This window comes from Mustela lutreola, chromosome 10 (genome assembly GCF_030435805.1).
Source record: "Mustela lutreola isolate mMusLut2 chromosome 10, mMusLut2.pri, whole genome shotgun sequence".
NCBI classification, from domain to species: domain Eukaryota; kingdom Metazoa; phylum Chordata; class Mammalia; order Carnivora; family Mustelidae; genus Mustela; species Mustela lutreola.
The window spans coordinates 102,338,537-102,358,745 of record NC_081299.1 but is presented as its reverse complement, the minus strand read 5'-3'; the positions used below and the strand labels follow the sequence as shown (position 1 = coordinate 102,358,745).

Here is a 20,209-nt window from a genome sequence, read left to right as displayed (position 1 = left end):
TCACAAAGGTTTGAAGGGCTAAAGAGGAGCAATTCTGAGAGCTGGGTTTGTCCAGCAGCAGACTGGAAAAAATAAACACAGAGCCTCGAGAAGCAGTCAAGGCTATGGATAGTCATTCAATTAGCTAGATTTGCTGACTACTGTGTGTCAACATTAGGTTAGGTGCTAGACTTGGAAGTCAGGCTAGGGTAGGTCCTATTGTTGTAACAAACAATCCCAAGTCTTCAGATAGAAACCAAAGTTTATTTCCCACTCATACTACACGTCAAATATGGGCTGCTCAGTGGCTCTGAGGTTCCACATTGTCATCCACGTTGACCCAGACATGTTGCAGCATCCTCTGACTTCGGCATCTAGAACACTAGTCCTCCTCGGTCACCTGGGCAAGAGAAGAGACTACACAATCATATGAGGGTCTTTTAGCCCCTTCACTGGAAATGACATACACCCCATCTGCTTGCATTGCATTGCCAGACTTGGCTTTATGGCCCCACCCAACAGCAAGAGCTGGGAAATACCGAGGAGCCAGTGTTACTTGTGCTGAGTGTTACTGGTTCTGCTGCATAAGGGCTCAGAATATGGGAGGTGAGTCAGTCTAGGAGAGAAAGGATGGAACTGATTAAGGTAGAGACCCGAGAGTGAAGAGACTAGTGAACAATAGAACCTTCTGGAAGTGACAGGTGATGAAGGAAGGGAGCCCAAGGAGGAGACTGAGGTGAAAGAGGTAAGAGATGGGAGCCAATAACATCACTCAAGCCAAGGAAGTACATAGGTCTGTGAGAAGATCCAGGGCAGCAAATGTGGATAAAGACTGATAGTTGTGTGTTGTATATGGTAATCAAGAGGGATCTGGCAGACGTTTCAGTAGACGTTTTCTGTGGAGTATTAATCCAGATTTGTTGTAGAGAACGTCGTGACTCTGAAGGCACAGGCCTGAAAGTCATGTTCAGAAATGGGTTCTGAAAATAATGGTGGTGATTCAGTTAGGGAGTCCCTCATTATCTCACAATATTATTTTAAATGCTTAATAAATTTTCAGTGGATGACTAATTGGGCAAGACAAGACTTGTGAAAACACAGACCATGATAACTGAAATGAACTGTTAACTGTCAAACGAAGAGAAGTTGACCTCTTATTCACTAATGTCCTCATGTGGTGGCAATACCAGAACTTGAGAATTTCATCCAAAGTGCACTTATCGTTAACTAATAATATTCCTTGGATTGAATGGGGAACTCACATTTGTGGTTTCCTACTGCCCCTGGACAGGAGGGTGTCATTATTTCCGTTTTGTTTTTTCGCTTGAGAGAACTGAGCTAAGGAATGAAAGGAATGGTCGATAATATTTTGACCATACAGCTGTAGAGCATTTCCGGGGAAAAGAAACACAGAAGAGACATTTGTTGAGTATGCCTAGCAAGTGCCAAGCCATCCCTATACATAATTTTTCTTAATCTTCATAACCACGTGGTAAACGGGATCTCGTCTTTTCTCCTCCTTTTATAGAAGTGACAAAATCGAAGAGAAAGCTCCAGTCTTCAGACTCCAGGGGCTCCATTCCATTTCTCTCAGCGAAGTAGACTCTGCAAGTGGGCCCCATGTCTGCTTCTCACAGAACTGCTGTGAATTTCTCAGCCCCCATCAGTCCAAAGCCGCTAGGAGGCAGATGAAAGGCATCACAGACCTGTGAGCTGCCGCTATGCCTTCAGAGGGACTGACTTCCAGCTTTCAGCCACATGCATGAAAGAGGCTGTTTCCATCTGCTGACCTGTCAGTCTGCCCCTCTCTTGGGCTTCTTTCCTCCCTCCTTGGAGTTTCTTCAATAAAACATTTCACTCCCTTGAAAAGCATCTCCCCTGAGTGGTGTGGGGAGGGCCCAATATGGTTCCATTTAGCTCTCTGGGGATGAGAAGGAGGCATCCTCCCTTCGCATAACTTTCCCAGCAAGTGGTATCTCTTTTTCCTTTCCCTCAAAAACTATGAACAAATAAGATCTGGTTAACACAGTATCCCAGCTCACAGATCTCCGGAATCCCATTCTACAGTTTCTGCTTCACCTTGTGTCTCCTGGATCCTTAGATGCCTGATTCCCTGAGAACTAAAGGGAGCGTTGACTGTGGAGCCCCCTTTTGGTCACGCTGTGAACTTCACCTGAAGTAGCAGCTTCAAGAAGGAGAGCGTCAAAGGCCTTTCTTTCCCTTCTTGGGAGAAGAATCAACTAGCAGGGGGGTCACCTGGGTGCATGGACATTATCGACAAGCCCACGTATGAAGGATGACAAATCAGATTTTCAAATGGTACAGAAGAGAAGTTCGTCTTCAGGCTGGACTCCCCTTTCAGCTTCTTCCCTTCCCCCTCCACTGCCTAGCGCTGAGTCCTCTCCCTACACCTGTTTCACTCTTCTGTGGCTACTCCTTAACTTCAGAACATACTCACCAGAATCACCTGGAAGGTTTGAGAAAAAAGAGTTGGTTGGAACCCATCCCCAGTTTCTGAGTTACATTTCACTGAGAACTGGCATCTCACTGAATTACTTGTGGTTCTCCAATGAGGATGCAAATTTGAATCACAGTGAAAAAAAAAAAAAAAAAAAGCAAAAAACAAACATAATGTGTGGCTCCTGGGTGGCTCAGCTGGTTGAGCATCCAACTCTTGATTTCCGCTCAGGTTATGATCTCACGGTCCTGGGATGGAGCCCTGCGTCGTGCTGTGTGCTCTGCACTCCAGTGGTGAATCTGCTTGAGATCCTCTCTCTCCCTCAGCTCCCACCCCTCCAGGTGCATGTGCTTTCTCTTTCTCTGTCTCCCTCTAAAATAAATAAATAACTCTTAAAAAAAAAATACAGTGTATATGTGTGTGTTGGAGGTGATTCCCCAGACTAGTTGGCACATTGGTAGTTTGTAAAAACACCTCCCTCCCCCGGGTGAGTCTGGAGAGCAATCAGGCTGAAAAGCTCTATAAATTCAGACCAGATCTTTAACTCTCAGAGGTTTTTAGATCCAGATAGTGGGATTTGAGAAACATTCTCTTCTAAACTCTTTAGATCCCAAGAGTTCCTAAAGTTAAAATTTCAGACACCTGTGTGAACTGGGGGACAGAAATGGGTATTTTATCCAAAGAAGTCAACTTCCCTGGTTTCCCTCATATTCTGCTGCCTCTTTAGGCGGAAATGGTCACCAGCACAGAACTTTGAAAACAGTTAACTTCTAGCTTCTCCCCTTAAGACTATGTGAAGAAGGCAACTATTTAACTTTTCTAAACCTCAGTTTTCACATCTGTGAAATGGGGACAATAAGCACACTTATGATATAAAGTTATTAAGAGGAATAAGTGAAACAATCCGGGCCCTCACACATGGAATTCTACTAAAGACAAATACTGTATTACCATTATGGTTTTTATCCTAGCATTCATTTTACAACTCTTTGGACAGCCTTGGGAGATCTGCTGAATTGTTATCCTGACTCCAAGCTGAGGGACCCTCCTCTGTGAGTTGTAAGAGATGTAGGCTTGGTGCCTGAGAACCTTTGCAATTACAATCTCAATTCCATAGTTTGTCTGTGATCAAACTATGTGATCCATCCAAACTACCATCCTTGTGGGAATATCCACCACAATCCTCAAACTCTACCTGTCCAAACCTGACACATGATCTTGGCCCATAGGCTACCCTCCCATCCTGTTGACCTCTCCCTAGGAATGGCACCCCCACTCAACTGCCCAAGCTAAAATGCTGGGAGTCATTCTTGACTCCTGCCTCTTGTTCCCTGCCCAACCACTACCAAAAAGCCAACCAATTAACAAACAAACAATCACTTACTAGGTCCTGCTTATTCTTTTAATTCTTCAATCAACTTCATATGCATCTTCTTTGCTGCTGCCCCCAGTCAGGCCCTCATATCAGGACTATTTTAACAGTCTCTTACTTGTCTCCATAATTAATTCTTTTTTTCCTCTCTCTCTATCACTAATTCTTAGTTCTCTTAACCCATGTACCATGTTACTACTGGTGAGACACAAATATAATCATGCTGTTCCCAGCTCAGAACTCTCCATCATCTATGAGGTTGAGCTGAGCTTACAGTACAGATACCTGAAGGCCACACAAACTCATGACAAGGGCTGTTGGTAAAACATGTGATCATGTGATCAGAGGTTTTCACTGTGACCTGCTTAGATATGCTGCTTTTTAAAACTCTGAGCAAACCAAACAAAACATGTTTTAGTTATGAAGCCCTCACGCCAGCAGTCTAAATCACTCCTTGTCACCATGCAAATTCTGATTTCTTTGGTATATCCTCAAGCCCTTTCCCAATGTGGATCTTGTTATCTATCTAACCTGGCCCCAACTTCTCTCTCCCCCTGAATTACTTGTAGTTTCCTGAATGGGTCATGTGCTCTTCCACCTCGTGGTTTGGCTCATGCTGTACCTTCTACATAGAATGCTCTTCTTCTTCTTGATATCCTGGCCAAATCTGGCTTATAGTTGATAGTTCAGTTCCAAGGCAGGCTATACAGCTTCCCTAGATTAAATAGTTCTCCCTTGATTACTCCTAATCTGCTATTCCAATAATGACCATAGTGCACTGAAATTATTTGTTTGCATATCTAGTTCCTCCACTAGTTTCATCAACTCCTTCAAGTTAGGGGCTGTTTTTTAAATTTTAGTACCCCAGCTTTCAGCGCGATGCCTGACATAGAGTCTGATGAACACACATATGGAAGAATGCCATTAACAACCATTTCAAGTGCTTTCTTCATTCCAGGCACTGACCTAAGCACTTTATATGCATTATTTGTTTTAATCTCTGTATTGGATATACCGAAAATGAGAGAAAAGAGGCAAGTCTAGGAAGGGTCCCCGTGTAACATATGCATGGGCTGTTCCTGAGAGCTGCATGGTCAGCTGAAAGTGATTAAAAACAGTATTAAAAATGACTAGGGTTTGAGTATCAAGGATGCTCTATCCATCCTACTATACTGTAATGATTTCTTTTAGTCCCTATAAGATAATGAAGTCCTTGAGGACAACTACTGTAATTTCTGTCTCAGAATTCTCTGCACATGATATGATGCCTAGCACATCGCGGAACCTGTGTAAATGTTAGATAAATGAATGAATGGATGGTCTCATAGATTTCTTACTACACACATTTGGGAAACTTGGAAATCCTTGCTACAGGTCCCTGGCAGGCTCAGTGGTTTCTCTGACTTTTTCCTTCAGAAATGTGCTGGGTATCTTGGGTATATATGTTATGCATATTTGACTATAATCATATGCTGTATCTGAGATAAAGGGAAAAAGAGAAAGATGGAGAGGGGAAAAAGAAAATAGAAAAGATAAAAAGCGGCGCCTGGGTGGCTCAGTAGTTTAAGCGTCTGACTCTTGGTTTCGACTCAGGTCATGATCTCAGAGCCAGGTGTAGGGCTCCTCACTGGGTGTGTAGCCTGCTTAGGATTCTCTCTCTCCCTCTGCTCCTCCTCCCCTCTAAAAAAAATATGGAAAGTAAAGTAACAGATAAGAATAAGGAAATTTTTAAAACACTTGCAGCTATCACTGTGATGTGAACATAAATCTTCAACACATTTGTCTTGCCAAGAAAATATTCCTGCAATTAAGCTATCTGGCCACCAGATGTCAGTAAAGTAATAATGTCTCATCAAGATTTAACAAACCCTGGAGTTACAGACTGCGGTTTTAGGCTCAATCTCCTTCAGAGATTTGTAATTATGAACCTCTCTTGTTACGCTGATGGAAAACAGACTTTGTTAAAACAGATAACATTAAGGAAACAAAGTAGGAACCAAAACATATAATACTTTTCAAGGGAAACATCAAAGTATCCAAATTCTTCAGACATCTAAATGTATTTCTTGACTGTTGCAGAATAGCTAAAATTCCTGGCTCAAAGTTCAACTGGTATAGTCCTTTGGACAATTTTAAACATTAACTAGAGATGTTAAGCTTGGTTCACTTCCCTATTCAAAGCACTATCAGTTTCTTACTTCCCACTTATCTCTGCCCACCCCAACATACCCCTCACCTTACACACATTGCCACTTGTCATTCAGAGTTTGCAGGAGGACCTTCTGTGCAGGACATAATAAACGGACACTTACTTCTACTGCTGATTCTCATGTAATTCCAAGCGAATTTCCTTTAAGTATCTGTAAGTTTCATCTTCTTTACATGAGGAAAATGAGCTCCCTCTCTACCCTCCCCCATCCCAATCATGTTCTATCACCATCTTCATGTTTTACTTTTTTTGAAGCTATATAGTGCTATATTTTATTCATCAGACCTAGGTCAAGGATTGTCTTCAGTAATTCCCCTGCAGCTGACAGGGAGGTGGTGGCTGAATGTTGACCTCTGAGCCAAAATGAATTTGAATCCTGGTCCTATCTCTTTTTTTCTGCCCTTGGGAAAGGTTAAGAGTGCCCTTCAGAATGGGAAATGTTATGCTGCCGAACAAACAGTACTAGAATTTCAATGACTTAAAACAAAAGCGTATTTCTCACTCACGCTGCATGTCCAAATCAAGTTAGCAGAAAACGTCTGCTTATTCTTGCCACCCAGAATCTCTGGTTGGTGGGAGTCTTCTTCCTTGGCATGGAGTAAGGTGTCTCAGAGTAATCCATGGTCACCTCAGCTGGTAACAATCAGAGTCAAAGGGTCTTCTCAGTTAAATCTGCTGGTCCACCTCACTTTTGCCCACAGCCCATTGTGCAACGTTGATCATATGACCATGTCTAACTTTAAGAGTGTAGGGAAGTACGGTCCTCCATGTACCCCCAAAGAGAGGGGAACTAAGCACTGCCCAATGGTAGAAATACCTCCATGTCTGCCTTAAATCTCTAAATATTTAGTGCTGACTTCTTACTATGTGAAGAACATACCCATCCCCTTTGCAAGGAGACAACCTAGTACCTCATCAAGCCGGACATTCAATTCAAAGTCTATGATCACTGAATGAAGCATAGAAGTTCCTTCATCATGCTATCTTCTATTGTAATTTCTAACTCAGGTCTGAAAGTGACATCTTTTGATCTCAAAACTTATGAGCTAAAAAGAAAAATGATCTGCTCCCCACACACCCCCATTCACAATGATAGAATAGGGAGGGACAGGATAACCACAATGAACACTCTCATTCAGAAAGAGGAAGAATAGAGATGTGTAGCAAATACTGGGGGACAGAAGTTCTGAATTCTGCTGGGTTAAGCTCTTGAGGCCCCTTCCTTGGAGTGGAAGTGTACTCTGACTAACCTCTTTAGGCTGAAAGTGCTCCCTCCTCCATTTTAATCCATTGCTGCTGTATCTACCCTCAGAGCTTCTTCCTTTTCTTTTTTCTTTTTTGACTACATCCAAAACAGGCATTAGAGGATATGATGTCTTAGGGGACCAAGAACTTTTCCTGGTCTGCTTCCTACTGTGGATGATCAGAAGCCCAGGTCTTAAGAGTCATCCCAACTTAGTGTGATTCCTTGGTATACAACTCTCTCAAAACTCACTTCCCGAGACTCCCCATGTGTTGGATTTTGGTCAGCTTTATGTGCCACTAAGTTCATCCTTCCACATATCTCACCCACATACCTGTCTCTGGACTTAATTCAAGTACATACTTTTTTTTTTCTTTCTTTGAGCACCTTTATCCAACTGAAAGGACTCACTGGGCACCTGCCCTTCACTGGATCTTCACTGCAGGACACCTCATTCCACTGAGAGGTTTCAGTAACTGTGGGGGATGACTATGCCCTCAATGTGATCCTCCCCGAGAGGCTGAGATTTCATTAGCCTTGGTTACACACAGAATTTCTCATTCATACCTTTGTCATTAAGAATGGAGAAGCAGTTGACTTTGCAGCCCTACTAGTCCCTGAATTTTTGAATCCTCTCTGTTCTTTTTCATTCCTTGCTTCAGATCAGCCAATTCCTTTCTGCATGCATCTCTTTTTTAGTACCTTGCCAAACAGAACCTACTGAGACTGGCGCACGCCACATTTTGTTTTCCAACCTCTTCTCACAGATCTATACATTAATTAGGTGCCTAACTGAGAGCGATAGCTTTATCAAATGTTTTCCCATTAAATAACATGGGCTGTCAACTTTCTAGCCTCCATTATTAGCTTTCTCACCTCCTACCACCTGGCGTCTAAGCCAATGTTGTTACGTTTTTTGGTCACATTGGGGTTTTTTTGTCTTTTTGTTGTTGTTGTTGTTACAATAGTACACTTCCCCCACCTTCAATATCTGTATCCATCGGGAGGGTCTAGGCTATGTTTTGGCAATCAACAACCCTAGAACTTTAGTAGTTTGGAACAATAGAAGTCTATTGGTCATTTGCAATGTATGTTCAACGAGTTGGCAGGAAAGTTCTGCTCATTGTTAATCCCCCAGGAACTCCGGCTGCTGGAGACTCTGTCACCACACACCCAACACACGTGGGTCTCATACTGGCAATTAAATGCGGCAGCTAGAAGAAATCCACACCCCTTTCCCACCTTTGGGACAGGACTCATTGAATAGGTCTAAGCACGTGGCCAAACTACATTCTAAGAATCATAGCCTTCATTCATTCAGTGGTTTTGGTTTTGTTTTATTTTGTTTTGTTTTTACTTTCTTACCTCCATATACACAAAACAGGCCACCAACAACAATGTCTGTCCTACTACATACCTTCTCTTGGTGCTTCAGTTTATTTGTTTCTGGAAAAAAAAAAAAAGTGATGTGATCTATTTGGGTTTCAGAGAGATTCCCTCTGATTTTAGTAAAGAGGATTGGAGGCTTCATAAGGAGTGGGTCACAGGATGGCAGCATAATAGTCCAGATGAGAGATCGAAAAGGAACATGAAGCATTAGATTTGAGTGTTACGAGAATCAGTCAAGATGGAGACAGTAGGGGCGCCTGGGTGACTCAGTGGGTTAAGCCGCTGCCTTCGGCTCAGGTCATGATCTCAAGGTCCTGAGACTGAGTTCCGCACTGGGCTCTCTGCTCAGCAGGGAGCCTGCTTCTCTCTCTCTCTCTCTCTCTCTCTCTCTGCCTGCCTCTCTGCCTACTTGTGATCTCTCTCTGTCAAATAAATAAATAAAATCTTAAAAAAAAAAAAAAAAAGATGGACACAGTAGGGGCACCTGGGTGGCTCCGTCAGCTGGGCATCTGCCTTCAGCTCAGATTATGATCCTGGGGTCCTGGAATTGAGCCCTCCATCAGGCTCCCTGTTAGGTGGGGAGTCCGCTTTTTCTCTCCCTCTTCCTGCTGCTCCACCTGTTTGTGCTTTCTCTCCCTCCCTCTCTCTCTTTCTCTGTCAAGTAAATAAATAAATAAAATCTTAAAAATAAAAAAAGATTGAGACAGTAAATAGAGCAGGAAAAGCCCCAATTCATTGGAATGAATCCATCTGTGGGCTGACAGAAGAAGGTGATATTATTCAGCAGTAGTAAGGACATCATACTCTGAGTGGCACTCAGGTTCAACCGGAACGACCAAGCCAGACAAAAGCAGCTTCCACACCTCTAAGCCTACGGAGGAAATGTTTCAGAACTTGAAGGAGAACAGCCCACAACTGAATTCTTTCCTCAAGAGCCTTGTTAACTGAGTTCTCATTTAAACAAATAGCTTGCAACCTCAGACCTCTGAAACTTGCAGCTCTTCACAGCTGTGATTTCTACCCTGAATTTTCAGAAACAGATGCTGAAGCATATTTTTCTCTCTTCTTGTTCTTAGTCTGTGGTTATTTCATTTTCCTCTCTTTCTGGTCTCCTTTTGGGGTTGATGAAAACTCTGACTTGGGAAAGGAGGCCCTTTCCAGTTTCCTATCCAAATGCCTCTTCTGTCAAGTTCCTCAGTTTTCTGTGAAAGAGTTTACCACCACAGAATCTTGAGACTTCGTTACTAGGTTTGGTTTTGGTTAATGTCTGTTAATGATCTGGAGGGAGGTGATAACTGCATATTAATGAGGTTCACAAAGGAGCCAAATTGAAAGCTGTTGTGAACTCCAGTGCTGGCAGTCATAAACCAGAACCCTGGAGAGAATTGACTGACAACTGGGGACAATACATGTGGAGGAACCAGCACATGTGATGCTGACTCTTCAGGGGAAAGATGTAGTTTAGGCATTTTTCATAGAAGGAGAAGGAAACTGTGTGGAAAACAGCAATCAATAGAAGGTCTCCAGGATGAAATGAAAAAAAAAAAAACAAAAAAAACCCGAATGCCCAGGTTGTAAAAACCGCAGTGTCACTGAGAGGAAGTAGAGAAGGATGTGGTAATCGCATTGCCTCTCCCTTACTTCCTGCCTGCTCCATGATGCTCATGTGACCCAGGTCTGCTAGGTCAGTGAACCTACAACACAGTTCTCGGTTCTGAGGTGGACTTGTAACTTGACTTAGTCTATTGGGACTTGTTCCTGGAATAATTTTTGTTCCTAGAACTCGTGAGAAAATTAGAAGCTTTCTGCCTGCAGGGACCGCAGGTTATAGACCTGCAAGTTATCCAGGTAGTGATTGAAACCACCCAGATTCTTTCTGAGCTGACAGAGCTGACGGTGAAGCTGGAGGCAGCAGGGGAGCGGTGGAAGGGAGGGGAGGCAGGGAGAGAGAGAAAGAGAGAGAATAGGAGCCCTCTGAAACCAGCTTGTGCCTGAGCCGTAGCCCCTTGAATTGTTCAGTTATTCGTATTTACAAATTCTTTCTTGACCAGAAACCAATTTCAAGTGGCTTCTTCATTTAGAAGTAAAAGGGTACTTACTAACCCAGGATAAGTTTTTCAAACATATCCTTTCTTTTATATCCTTTACTTTTTTTTCAAAAATTTTAAAAGATTTTATTTATTTATTTGACAGAGAGAGAGAGCACAAGCATGGAGGCAGAGGGAGAGGGAGAAGCAGGCTCCCTGCGGAGCAGAAGGCGCGATGCGGGACTCAATCCCAGGATCCTGGGATCTTGACCTGAGCCAAAGGCAGACTCTTAACAGTCTGAGCCACCCAGATGCCCTATCCTTTACTTTGTAGCCGTACTTGATGACTCTAATTTCCAGAGTGTTCTGGAAAAGTTATTCTTCTGAGGACTTGCCCAGGTAATCTCCTCCTTTTGTAATAACACCCTTCCTGCTATATTTACTTGGAGAAATGCTCCCAACCTCATGGTCCAACTCAGACCATCTCTTTTTGGACATCCCTCCTGAATGTTCAGTGGAATGTTGTCTTTCCTTTCTTTGCCTTACTATATGAAAAGACTTTGAGAAGAAGAACAAAGCTGGAGGATTAACATTATTTGATTTAAAGATTTACTATAAAGTTATAGTAATTGTGTCATGAGGGTTTTCTAGAGAAACAATAGGGAGACATAGCCAAATCTATATAGATTTATATAGAAGAGGACTGATTAACTTTATATGTATATATGTAATTTATCATTTTTGTATTTATAAGTTTATCATTTTTATAATTTATATAATTTTTTAAGGAATTGGATCACATGATCATAGGGGGCAAGAATGGAATGGTAGGGCCGCCTGGCAACTTAGCCAGGAGTTATTGCCGAGTCTTGAGGCAGAATTTCTACTCCAGGAAATGTTATTTTGGGATCTTCAGGCCTTTCAGGTGATTGGATGAGACCCACCCATATTACTGTGGGTGATCTCCTTTACTTAAAGCCCACTGACTGTAGCTGTTAACCACTTCTACAAAATACCTTCACCAAAAAAAATTAAAAAAAAAAAACTAAAAAAAAATACCTTTGCAACAACACCTGGGTTAGGGTTTGAGTATGTAACTGGGTACTACTCAAGCCTAGCCACATTGGCACATAATACCAGCCACCACATAATCAAGACAATGGCATAAAGACAAACAAGTGGATTGATGGAATAGACTAGGGTCTGGAAACAGAAGTATACACATATGGACAACCGATTTCAATGAAAGTACAATAGCAAACAGTGGTGAATAATAGTCTTTTATGCCGTAGATCAAGTGGATATCCATATGCGAAAAGTAGACTTTGATCCCTGCCTCTCACCATATACAAAAATTAACTCAAAATGGATCATAAACCTAAATGTAAATCCTAAAGCCATAAAATTTGTAGAAGAAATCATAGGAGAAAACCTTCATTACTTTGGGTTAGGTAAAGATTTCTGAGATAAAATCTCAAAAGAACTATGTGTAAAAGAACACATTGGTAAACTGGACTTCATCAAAATTTTAAAAGGTGTTGTTAAGAGAATGAAAAGATAAGCCACAGACTATGACTAAAAATTTCAAAGCACACATCTGATAAATGACTTGCATCAAGTATTCAGAAAGAACTCACAAAATTCAACAATAAAAAAAAAAAAAGACACAATTTAAAAATGGGCCACAGATGTTAACAAATGCATTGCCAAAGAAGATATTTAGAGGGCAACTAAGACATGAAATGATACTCAGCATTATTAACCATTAAGAAAATTCAAATTAGGGGTGCCTGGGTGGCTCAGTGGGTTAAGCCACTGCCTTTAGCTCAGGTCATGATCTCAGAGTCCTGGGATTGAGACCGACATCAGGCTCTCTGCTCAGTGGGGAGCCTGCTTCCCCCTCTCTCTCTGCCTGCCTCTCTGCCTACTTGTGATTTCTCTCTCTGTCAAATAAATAAATAAAATCTTAAAAAAAAAAAGAAGAGAAAACTAAAACCACAATGAGATATGAGATATTACTACATACCTATTAGATTGGCAGAAATAAAAAGACTGATGGTACCTTGTGTTGGCAAGGATGGGGAAGAACTGGAGCTCTCCTATTGCTGGTAGAATGCAATATAGTCCAACCTGTTTGGAAGACAATTTGGGAGTTTTGTAAAATGCCATGCATATGCCTACCATGTGATACAAACATTCCACTCCTATGTATCGATCTAGAAGAAATGAAGACATTCATCTACATAAGGGCTGTATGTGTATGTTCATAAGCGCTTCATTTGTAATACGCCCACATGTTCATCAACAGGTGAATGGATAAACACACTGTAGTGTATCCATAGAACTGAATGTTACTGAGAAAAAAAAAATGAATTGTTGTTACATGCGACAACATAAGTGAATCTTATGTTGAATGAAAGAAGCCAATTTTTTAAAAAAGGGTACATGAGGCTCCTGGTGGCTCAGTCATTAAGTGCCTGCCTTCAGCTCAAGGCATGATCCTGAGCTCCTGGGATCAAGCCCGCATCTGGCTCCCTCCTCAGTGGGAAGTCTGATTCTCCATCTCCCACTCCCTCTGCTTGTGTTCCCTCTCTCGCAGTGTCTCTCTCTGTCAAATAAATAAATACAATCTTTTTTTGTTTTTTAAATTTACGTCCTCCATGAGGCCAGTTACATAAAGTTCTAGGAAACACAAACTGAAATATTGTGACAGAGAGCTGATGGATGTTTGCCTAGCAACACAGGGAACAGAGAGAAGGAAGGGTTACAACGAAGTCCAAGGAGACTTTCAGGGGGCAGTGAATATGCTCATTATCTCCACTATGGTGCTGATGTCATGGGTACAGACACATGTCAAAGCTTATCAAGTTGTACACTTTAAATATGGGCTGTGTATTACATGCCAATTACACCTCAGTAACAACATTAAATAAAAAGGCAGTGCAGGCTAACGACAGAGTTTCCAACAAAATAACTGTAGACTCCCAGAAGCCAAAGTCACATTTCTTTGAGCTCATGTGAGTTCTTAAGGGGAATGGAATCTCAAATTCTGGCCATGCCACTTTTAACTTCTCTGAGTCCCAGATTTATCCTTTCTCAAAGGGGAGGAATAGCTTTGTGAGCTCTGCTACCTACCCCAAAGGGATTGTGGGAGAACCAAAAGCGATAATGCAGTAAAAGTGCTTTGCAAACTACAGCATACCGCCCAAGTGTTCGCTGTTGGCTTGGTTGTTACATGCCATCTGCATACTATTCTTGCCCAATATATATGCGTCATGCCAGCTCAAGCCCTAATAGCCCGTATATAAAGAGCAATTAATTGTACAAGTTACTCGAATAGCACTGAAACCCAGTACTCGGGGCATGACACATCCTAAATACATAACAGATTTTGGAATAAATCAGTTTCAGCCCAAACCAGAACGGGGGAAACAGACTGATGCCTTCACACACATGCCAAGCCAGTGAGACCCACCCAAAGAGGGTGGGGTCCAGAGCAAGGGAACACAGCCAGAAAGCGGGCCTTGTGGGGTTCCTGCCAGAGACAGTTACAGGGAGCAGTGTGACCCCTTAACACGGCTGGCCCTGATGTGCTGAGAGGCTCTCTGCATTTAAAGCCAAGCTTACTTGGAAATGAACTGCTTTATTCTTGGCCTATCACACTAGCCGCCAGCACGGTGGGGCCACGGATCACCGTCATTTAAAGTCAAAGACGACCAAACTAGAATTAGGTAAACGTTCTCGGTGTCACCCTCCTTCCATTCTCTTCCTCGGCACTGTTATTTCCCTGATCCTAAATTGCAGTGGGCGCTTTCCCCTGTGATTTGGATTCATTTGCAATTACTGGAAGGAGTGTCTGAGCCCCACTTTCCACTTCTGACCTTGGGAGGGGGGTGGGAGTCCTGGGCCGGACTGCACAGGACACCCACAAAATGAGATAGCATTTCTTGGGTGAGCTGTGTCCAAAGGGAGGATCTGGGACATACAGCAGGAAGTCGACACAACTCGGGTGGGAGGAGGGATGCTGTGGTGAAGGTGTGCATGTGTGTAGGGGAAGCGAGAGCTGAATAAAAGAGCCTAGTGGGAAGGGGAGCTTGGGGGGCTCAGTGGTTAAGCGTCTGCCTTTGGCTCAGGTCATGATCCTGGGGTCCTGGCATCGAGCCCCGCATTGGGTGCCCTCCTCAGCCGGAAGCCTGCTTCTCCCTCTCCCATTCCCCCTGCTTGTGTTCCCTCTCTCACTGTCTCTGTCCCTCTGTCAAATAAATAAATTAAAAATCTAAAAAAAAAAAAAGAGAGAGAGAGAGAGAGAGAGAGAGAGAGACACTAGTGGGAAGAGGTCAGAGAAAAAAGCGGGCTCAAAAGCTGATGGCCAGTAATGAGTCCAGAAACAGAAGAGACTTCTCACTAACAAACATCTCAGAGAAGGTGGGACCCCTGTTCAGGGCTCTCCAGGTGCCTCACTGGCTGGGGCTTATTTCCTAAGGGACCGAGTGCAGCTGTCACCAAGACCGTTAGAAACTCCATGGCCCAGGCCTCCCCATCTGGGGATCTCCTTGTCCCAAACTTGGGCTGGGACCAGTGGGCAGGCAGCTGGTGGAAATTCATGGCTATCTTTACAAGCTCTAGGACGAGATATCATTGTAGCAATTACTGCATCTTGAAGAAATAAACAAAACGCGGCCCCACATCTCTCGGTCTTCCCAAATATTAATCCTGCTCAACTGAGAAGCACAGAGAGCTTGCAACCTCTCAAGTAGTTCCAAACCCCCAGTGAAGGGGTTCCTGGGAGCGCTTGTCTTTTCTATCAGGAGACTGATGGTTTGACGGAGAGGGGGAAAGGCCAAAGCAAAACCCAACACTCCTCCGTAGGTCCTTCGGAGTTCATCACGAAGGATTTATTTGTTAGTGTCATGTGTGCTGTCCTTCTGAAAACTTCTTCCGGGCTCTTTCTGAGAGGAGTGAGCCACCCAAGCCCAGACCTCTCCAGGGCACATTGGCTAGAGGGGCCGAATGTACATCCGAGTCACCAGAGCCCCATCCTAAAAGAAAGGGAACTCCTGTGGGAGATGAAGGACCTAGAAAGCAGATGCGACAGGGAAACAGGCAAGGGTCAAAGACTAAACCCACTTATGTTGCTTTTCGGTTCAGGGTCAGTGGTCTAGTGTCTGCCTTCCTCGACTGCTTTTGTTTGGTAAATGTGGTATCATTAAACTTCCAACAAAGAAGCACGGAGAGGAAGGATACGCACAGCCAGATGGGAGACACATGATGTGATCTCTGTTAAAGGGACAGATTGCAGGCTTCAGCAATTGGAACGGCTTCCCTGGATAAGGCACCCCTGACAGGGCTCCGAAAGGGCCCATCTAACCTCAGCCAAGCCGGGCACACCTCCACTGTCAACAAACACCATTTGCCATGTTTCCACGGCACCTTGGGCAAAGCCAGCCTGTTGCTGCAGGGGTTGGGGGCAGAGGTGGGGGTGCCGGGGAGGCTGCTTCTGCCAACGCCGTCAGGGGGACTGGCTGAGAAGCACAGCCCTGAAGGACTGCAATTGGAAATATAAAAACTTGAAGCCCTTCCAGATCCTGGATATTCCTTTTTGTCGCAGGCTGTGGAGGAGGCCTGCCTGCTTTTGAGCCAAACCTGCCCCTGGGAGCACCACGCCAAATGAGTGAAAGCAGGCTCCTCTCACCGGGCCCGCATGACCCTGGGGACATGGGGCAGATGGCCAGGTAGTACAGGAGGCGCAAGGATGATCATCAGCTTCCTCCTATAGGGGCAGATTTACTCAATAGCAAATAGTTGGAAACATTTTTTTCTGTGTGGAATACGACCAGAACTGTATATGAGATTTCAAAAAGCCACTTCAAGCTTTCTTCCTGCTCTTTCAGGGGGCGCCTCTCAGACTCCCAGGAGTCACCTCTGCCCCTCACCCCTCACAGAGGGACAACTTAAGCCTCAAGCACCCCATGACTTTAAGGAGTTCCTCAGAAAAACTACAGGTCAGTACTAGTCATTTCTGAAATTGCTCCTACTGATAGAATAGAATTCTTTAGCTTCAAGGCATGGATCCTAGTATCATAAAGATGGCAACCTTCAGGCCAAGACACCTTTGGTCCATCATCAGCCATATCTACCTCAGTGTGAACATAGGCCATCAGGCTCTTAAACCAAAGGCAGGGTTTGGTGAAGGGGAGAGAGAGGAATTCTATGTGAAAGGCTCAGCACCAGAAAGGCTGGTGGTGTTAAATTATATTTATTTAATTTCATTTTATTGAAGACCAGTCTTAGAGCCACGTGACACCATCCCTCTGTTTCCGGGCACCAGACCCAGTATGTGCCCACAGCCTCATCGGGAGGTATGCCCTGAAAGGGTTTGAGCCTCATTTCATTACAGGTGGCCTGAAAGGACTATTCCAACAGAGTCCCACGAGCTAAGAAAGAGAGGCTGTTGTTTAGCAGAATGACCACCAACATTGTCGCTGATTGGCTATGAACATTTCAGCCTGGCCAGGGGCAGATCCAAGTTTTGGGTAGCATGAAGCTGATACAATTTGGGGGTTCCTGTTTAAGAAGAAGAATGCAAAATTAGCTTACCTGTGCAAATTCATAAAAATAGACAAAGAACGCATCGCAAGCCTCTCCCAAGGCCTCGGAAGGGGTCTTTACAATTGAGGGACTAAAGCATAAGCCTCATTAGCTTGACCATAATCTGCTTCTGCTCTCATGCTTAAATACATTTATATACTTGCTAGGGGTTGCTGGTGATCTATTATTTTCTCTCCCAGATGTAGCAATCTGTATTTTTCCAAGCTGCATCTCATTTTATAGCTTCCTGCCCAAATTTTCCAGTCTCTTTGGGTCCGTATCTATTTCTTCTTTCTGGCTGGGGCTGAGAGCAGCGACGCGGAGATGTTCAGGGGGCATTTAAACAATGGGCTTGGCCCAGGAGCATGGAATTTCCTGAAAGACAGCAGGCGTCTCTGGTGGGTTGTTGGGATAGGCTGATCAACAATTTCTAACACTGGAGATGGAGTTGTACCAGTCCATGCCAAGAGCCTTTCAGAGGCAGCTCATATGGAAACCATCAGTCCAGTCCCACCCATTAGCTAACTCCAAGGCAGCCAAGCCTGGGGACCAGAGCTGCCACGGCCAAGAACAAAAGTGCCACATTGCCCTAAACCAGCCAAGAGGGCTTGATGGGAGTTTCACTCCCCAAAAGAGTCTCCGTTCTCATATCTAGTTATTAAAAAAAAATGGGTATAATAAAATTGGCTGGCTTTGTTAGTACTTACACACATTACACTAGAGTAAAGATGAAACTTAGCACAAATCTGTTTCCGTACCTTTCCGACTTACCATCCTTTGAAGGCCTCCCTTCTGGTAATTTCCACATTCTAGATATTACTGGTCCTCTCCTCATCATACCCCTGACACTTCAAGATCAGGTTGTATTAAGATTATGTTGACTTCTTAATCTTTCTCGCCTTCGCACACACCTTTGCCTCTATCTGGAACATTCATATCTATCTCCTTTTCAGTTAGTTAGCTCTTGCTCAGCCTAAGCTCCCAACTTGGGAACATGCTGTGGACCCCCAGAACACCCAGCACACTCATCACATCTTACCAGTATCTCCCATTCAGTGCCTGTTGTCTCCATTAAACAAGAAGCTTTGTGTCTTAGTTACCTACTCCAGTGCAACAACCCCCCCCCCCCCCCCACAAACTCGGCTGAAAACAACAGCAGTTTTATTCGCTATCACGATTCTGCAGGATGCCTGGCCTCAGCTGGGTCAGTCTTCTGCTCTCAGTGGTATCGACTAGAGTTTAAGGCATTGGCAGGAGCAGGGGTGCTGTCGAGGCTGGAATGTCTAAGATAGCTTATTCATATAGTTATAGTTGATGCTGGCAGTCAGCTGGAAGCTCAGCTAGGGGCTGTCATCTGGAGGCCCACGTGTGGCCTCTCCACGTGACTTGGACCTCTCACAGCACGGATTCTTAGTGGAAGAAAGTAGAAATGGCAAGTGTTCTTAGAGCCTCAGCTCAGAAGCCCCAGGATATCACTTTTGCTGCACTCTGTTGGTCTCAGCTGTCGTAAAGTCAAGGTGAGGAGAAATAAACACTCAATCCAGAAAGGAGCGGTATGCTCATATAGGAAGGGGAAATAGACTTGGTGGCCGCCATCTTTGGAAATTACTGAACGCACTCGAAGAGGGTTAACTGGGTCTGTCTCACTCCCCACCACCTGGCCCAGTGCCATACCACCAAGAGTCAGCAGTTTGTCCATTTGGTCAAAGCCTCTCCTCTAATTCTTTGCTAATGCTTAGGTTTGGTCTTCGTGTTTGATGTATGCCCTAGTCTCCAGACCACTTGGGTTGACTTTTTCTCTTTATGGTTTGCCAGAAATAAAAGTAACAACCTCAATGATCTATTACTTAAATTAGAGATTTATTACTCATAACCAAAAGGGTATTTGATGCAGCAGGAACACGATATGCATTAACTGAAAGTGAGGTCCTGATTGCTGTTCCAAAGATCATTAGAGCCTCCAGGAACAGCTCTCCCTCCACGACCACCCTCATTTCTGTCGCTGTCCTATCTGATCACCTGTAGCCAAGAACAAGAAAGTGGAAATTGAAGTTCTGGAGCCAGGTGACATACACCTGGAGCCTGGCCACTCCGGGTTTTTTGAGACAAATTTATGGTTTCTACAGAACTTGGTGAGTGTCATTAGAAAAGTTTCTTGGTGGCTCTTTCATTGGCTAGAAGGCCAGGGGTTCCACTGCTCCTCCAGTCCTTAGGAAGGAGTGGTCAAGTCCATTACTGGTGGAAGTGTAGGCAGCACATTAAGTATGGGATGGCTGCCACCATCACAGCCCTCGCTGGTGCCACAGATGGCCCAGCAGGAACAGGGAACTAGGATCACATATATATCCTGGGCATTGTGTCTGGGGAAACAAGACTTTACTCTTCCTCATATTTTTTACTCGGGCTTTGCTTTTCCTGCTCTCTCCTACCCAGCCTCAAGAGACACAGAGGAGGTGATCGTATTCTCATGATACCCTCCTCAGGTCACAACAGATGATACAATTTCAGGTTCAAAGTTCTTTCCTTCCTTCCGCTTTTAAAGATGTTAATTACCCCTTTGGCTTCTTGTTTTCTGTATTGGGAAGTCTGATACCAATTAGATTCTTGTTCTTTTGTGGTCAGTTTTCCTTTTTCCCTAGAAGCTGTTTTTGATACTCTCAATTTTCATTATGATATGGTTTAGAGAGAACATTTTTTTCTTATTAATCCTGTTCAGTATTCAAGGCTGAGAATCAAGGCATTTACTGACTTACGAAGGCCCACTAACTAGTACAGAGGGCAGATGGCCATGAATATCCTGTGTATTCCAAATGGCAAAGGCTCAACCTTTTGGAATGTGTGGACATGTCCATATGGTAAGCATTTAAAATAGGCTTTACGAACTCCTACAGGTACTCAATAAACATTTGTGGGTGAGCAAAGAATGAATGAATGAGTAGCACCT

The 20,209-nt window shown here is 43.9% G+C and overlaps 1 long non-coding RNA gene across 2 annotated transcripts; it reads right to left on the bottom strand.

Annotated features, from left to right (window-relative positions):
* Nucleotides 1-223: 223 nt before the first annotated feature.
* On the bottom strand, nt 224-12,814 carry LOC131809840 (uncharacterized). 2 transcript variants are annotated; one of them, XR_009345315.1, is made up of 4 exons: nt 12,740-12,814; nt 8,679-8,707; nt 6,525-6,651; nt 224-379 (listed from the first exon to the last, which is right to left on the bottom strand). It is a non-coding gene; the product is annotated as an uncharacterized LOC131809840 (long non-coding RNA). The 2 variants fall into 2 exon arrangements; XR_009345316.1 differs by lacking the exon at nt 6,525-6,651.
* Nucleotides 12,815-20,209: the final 7,395 nt, after the last annotated feature.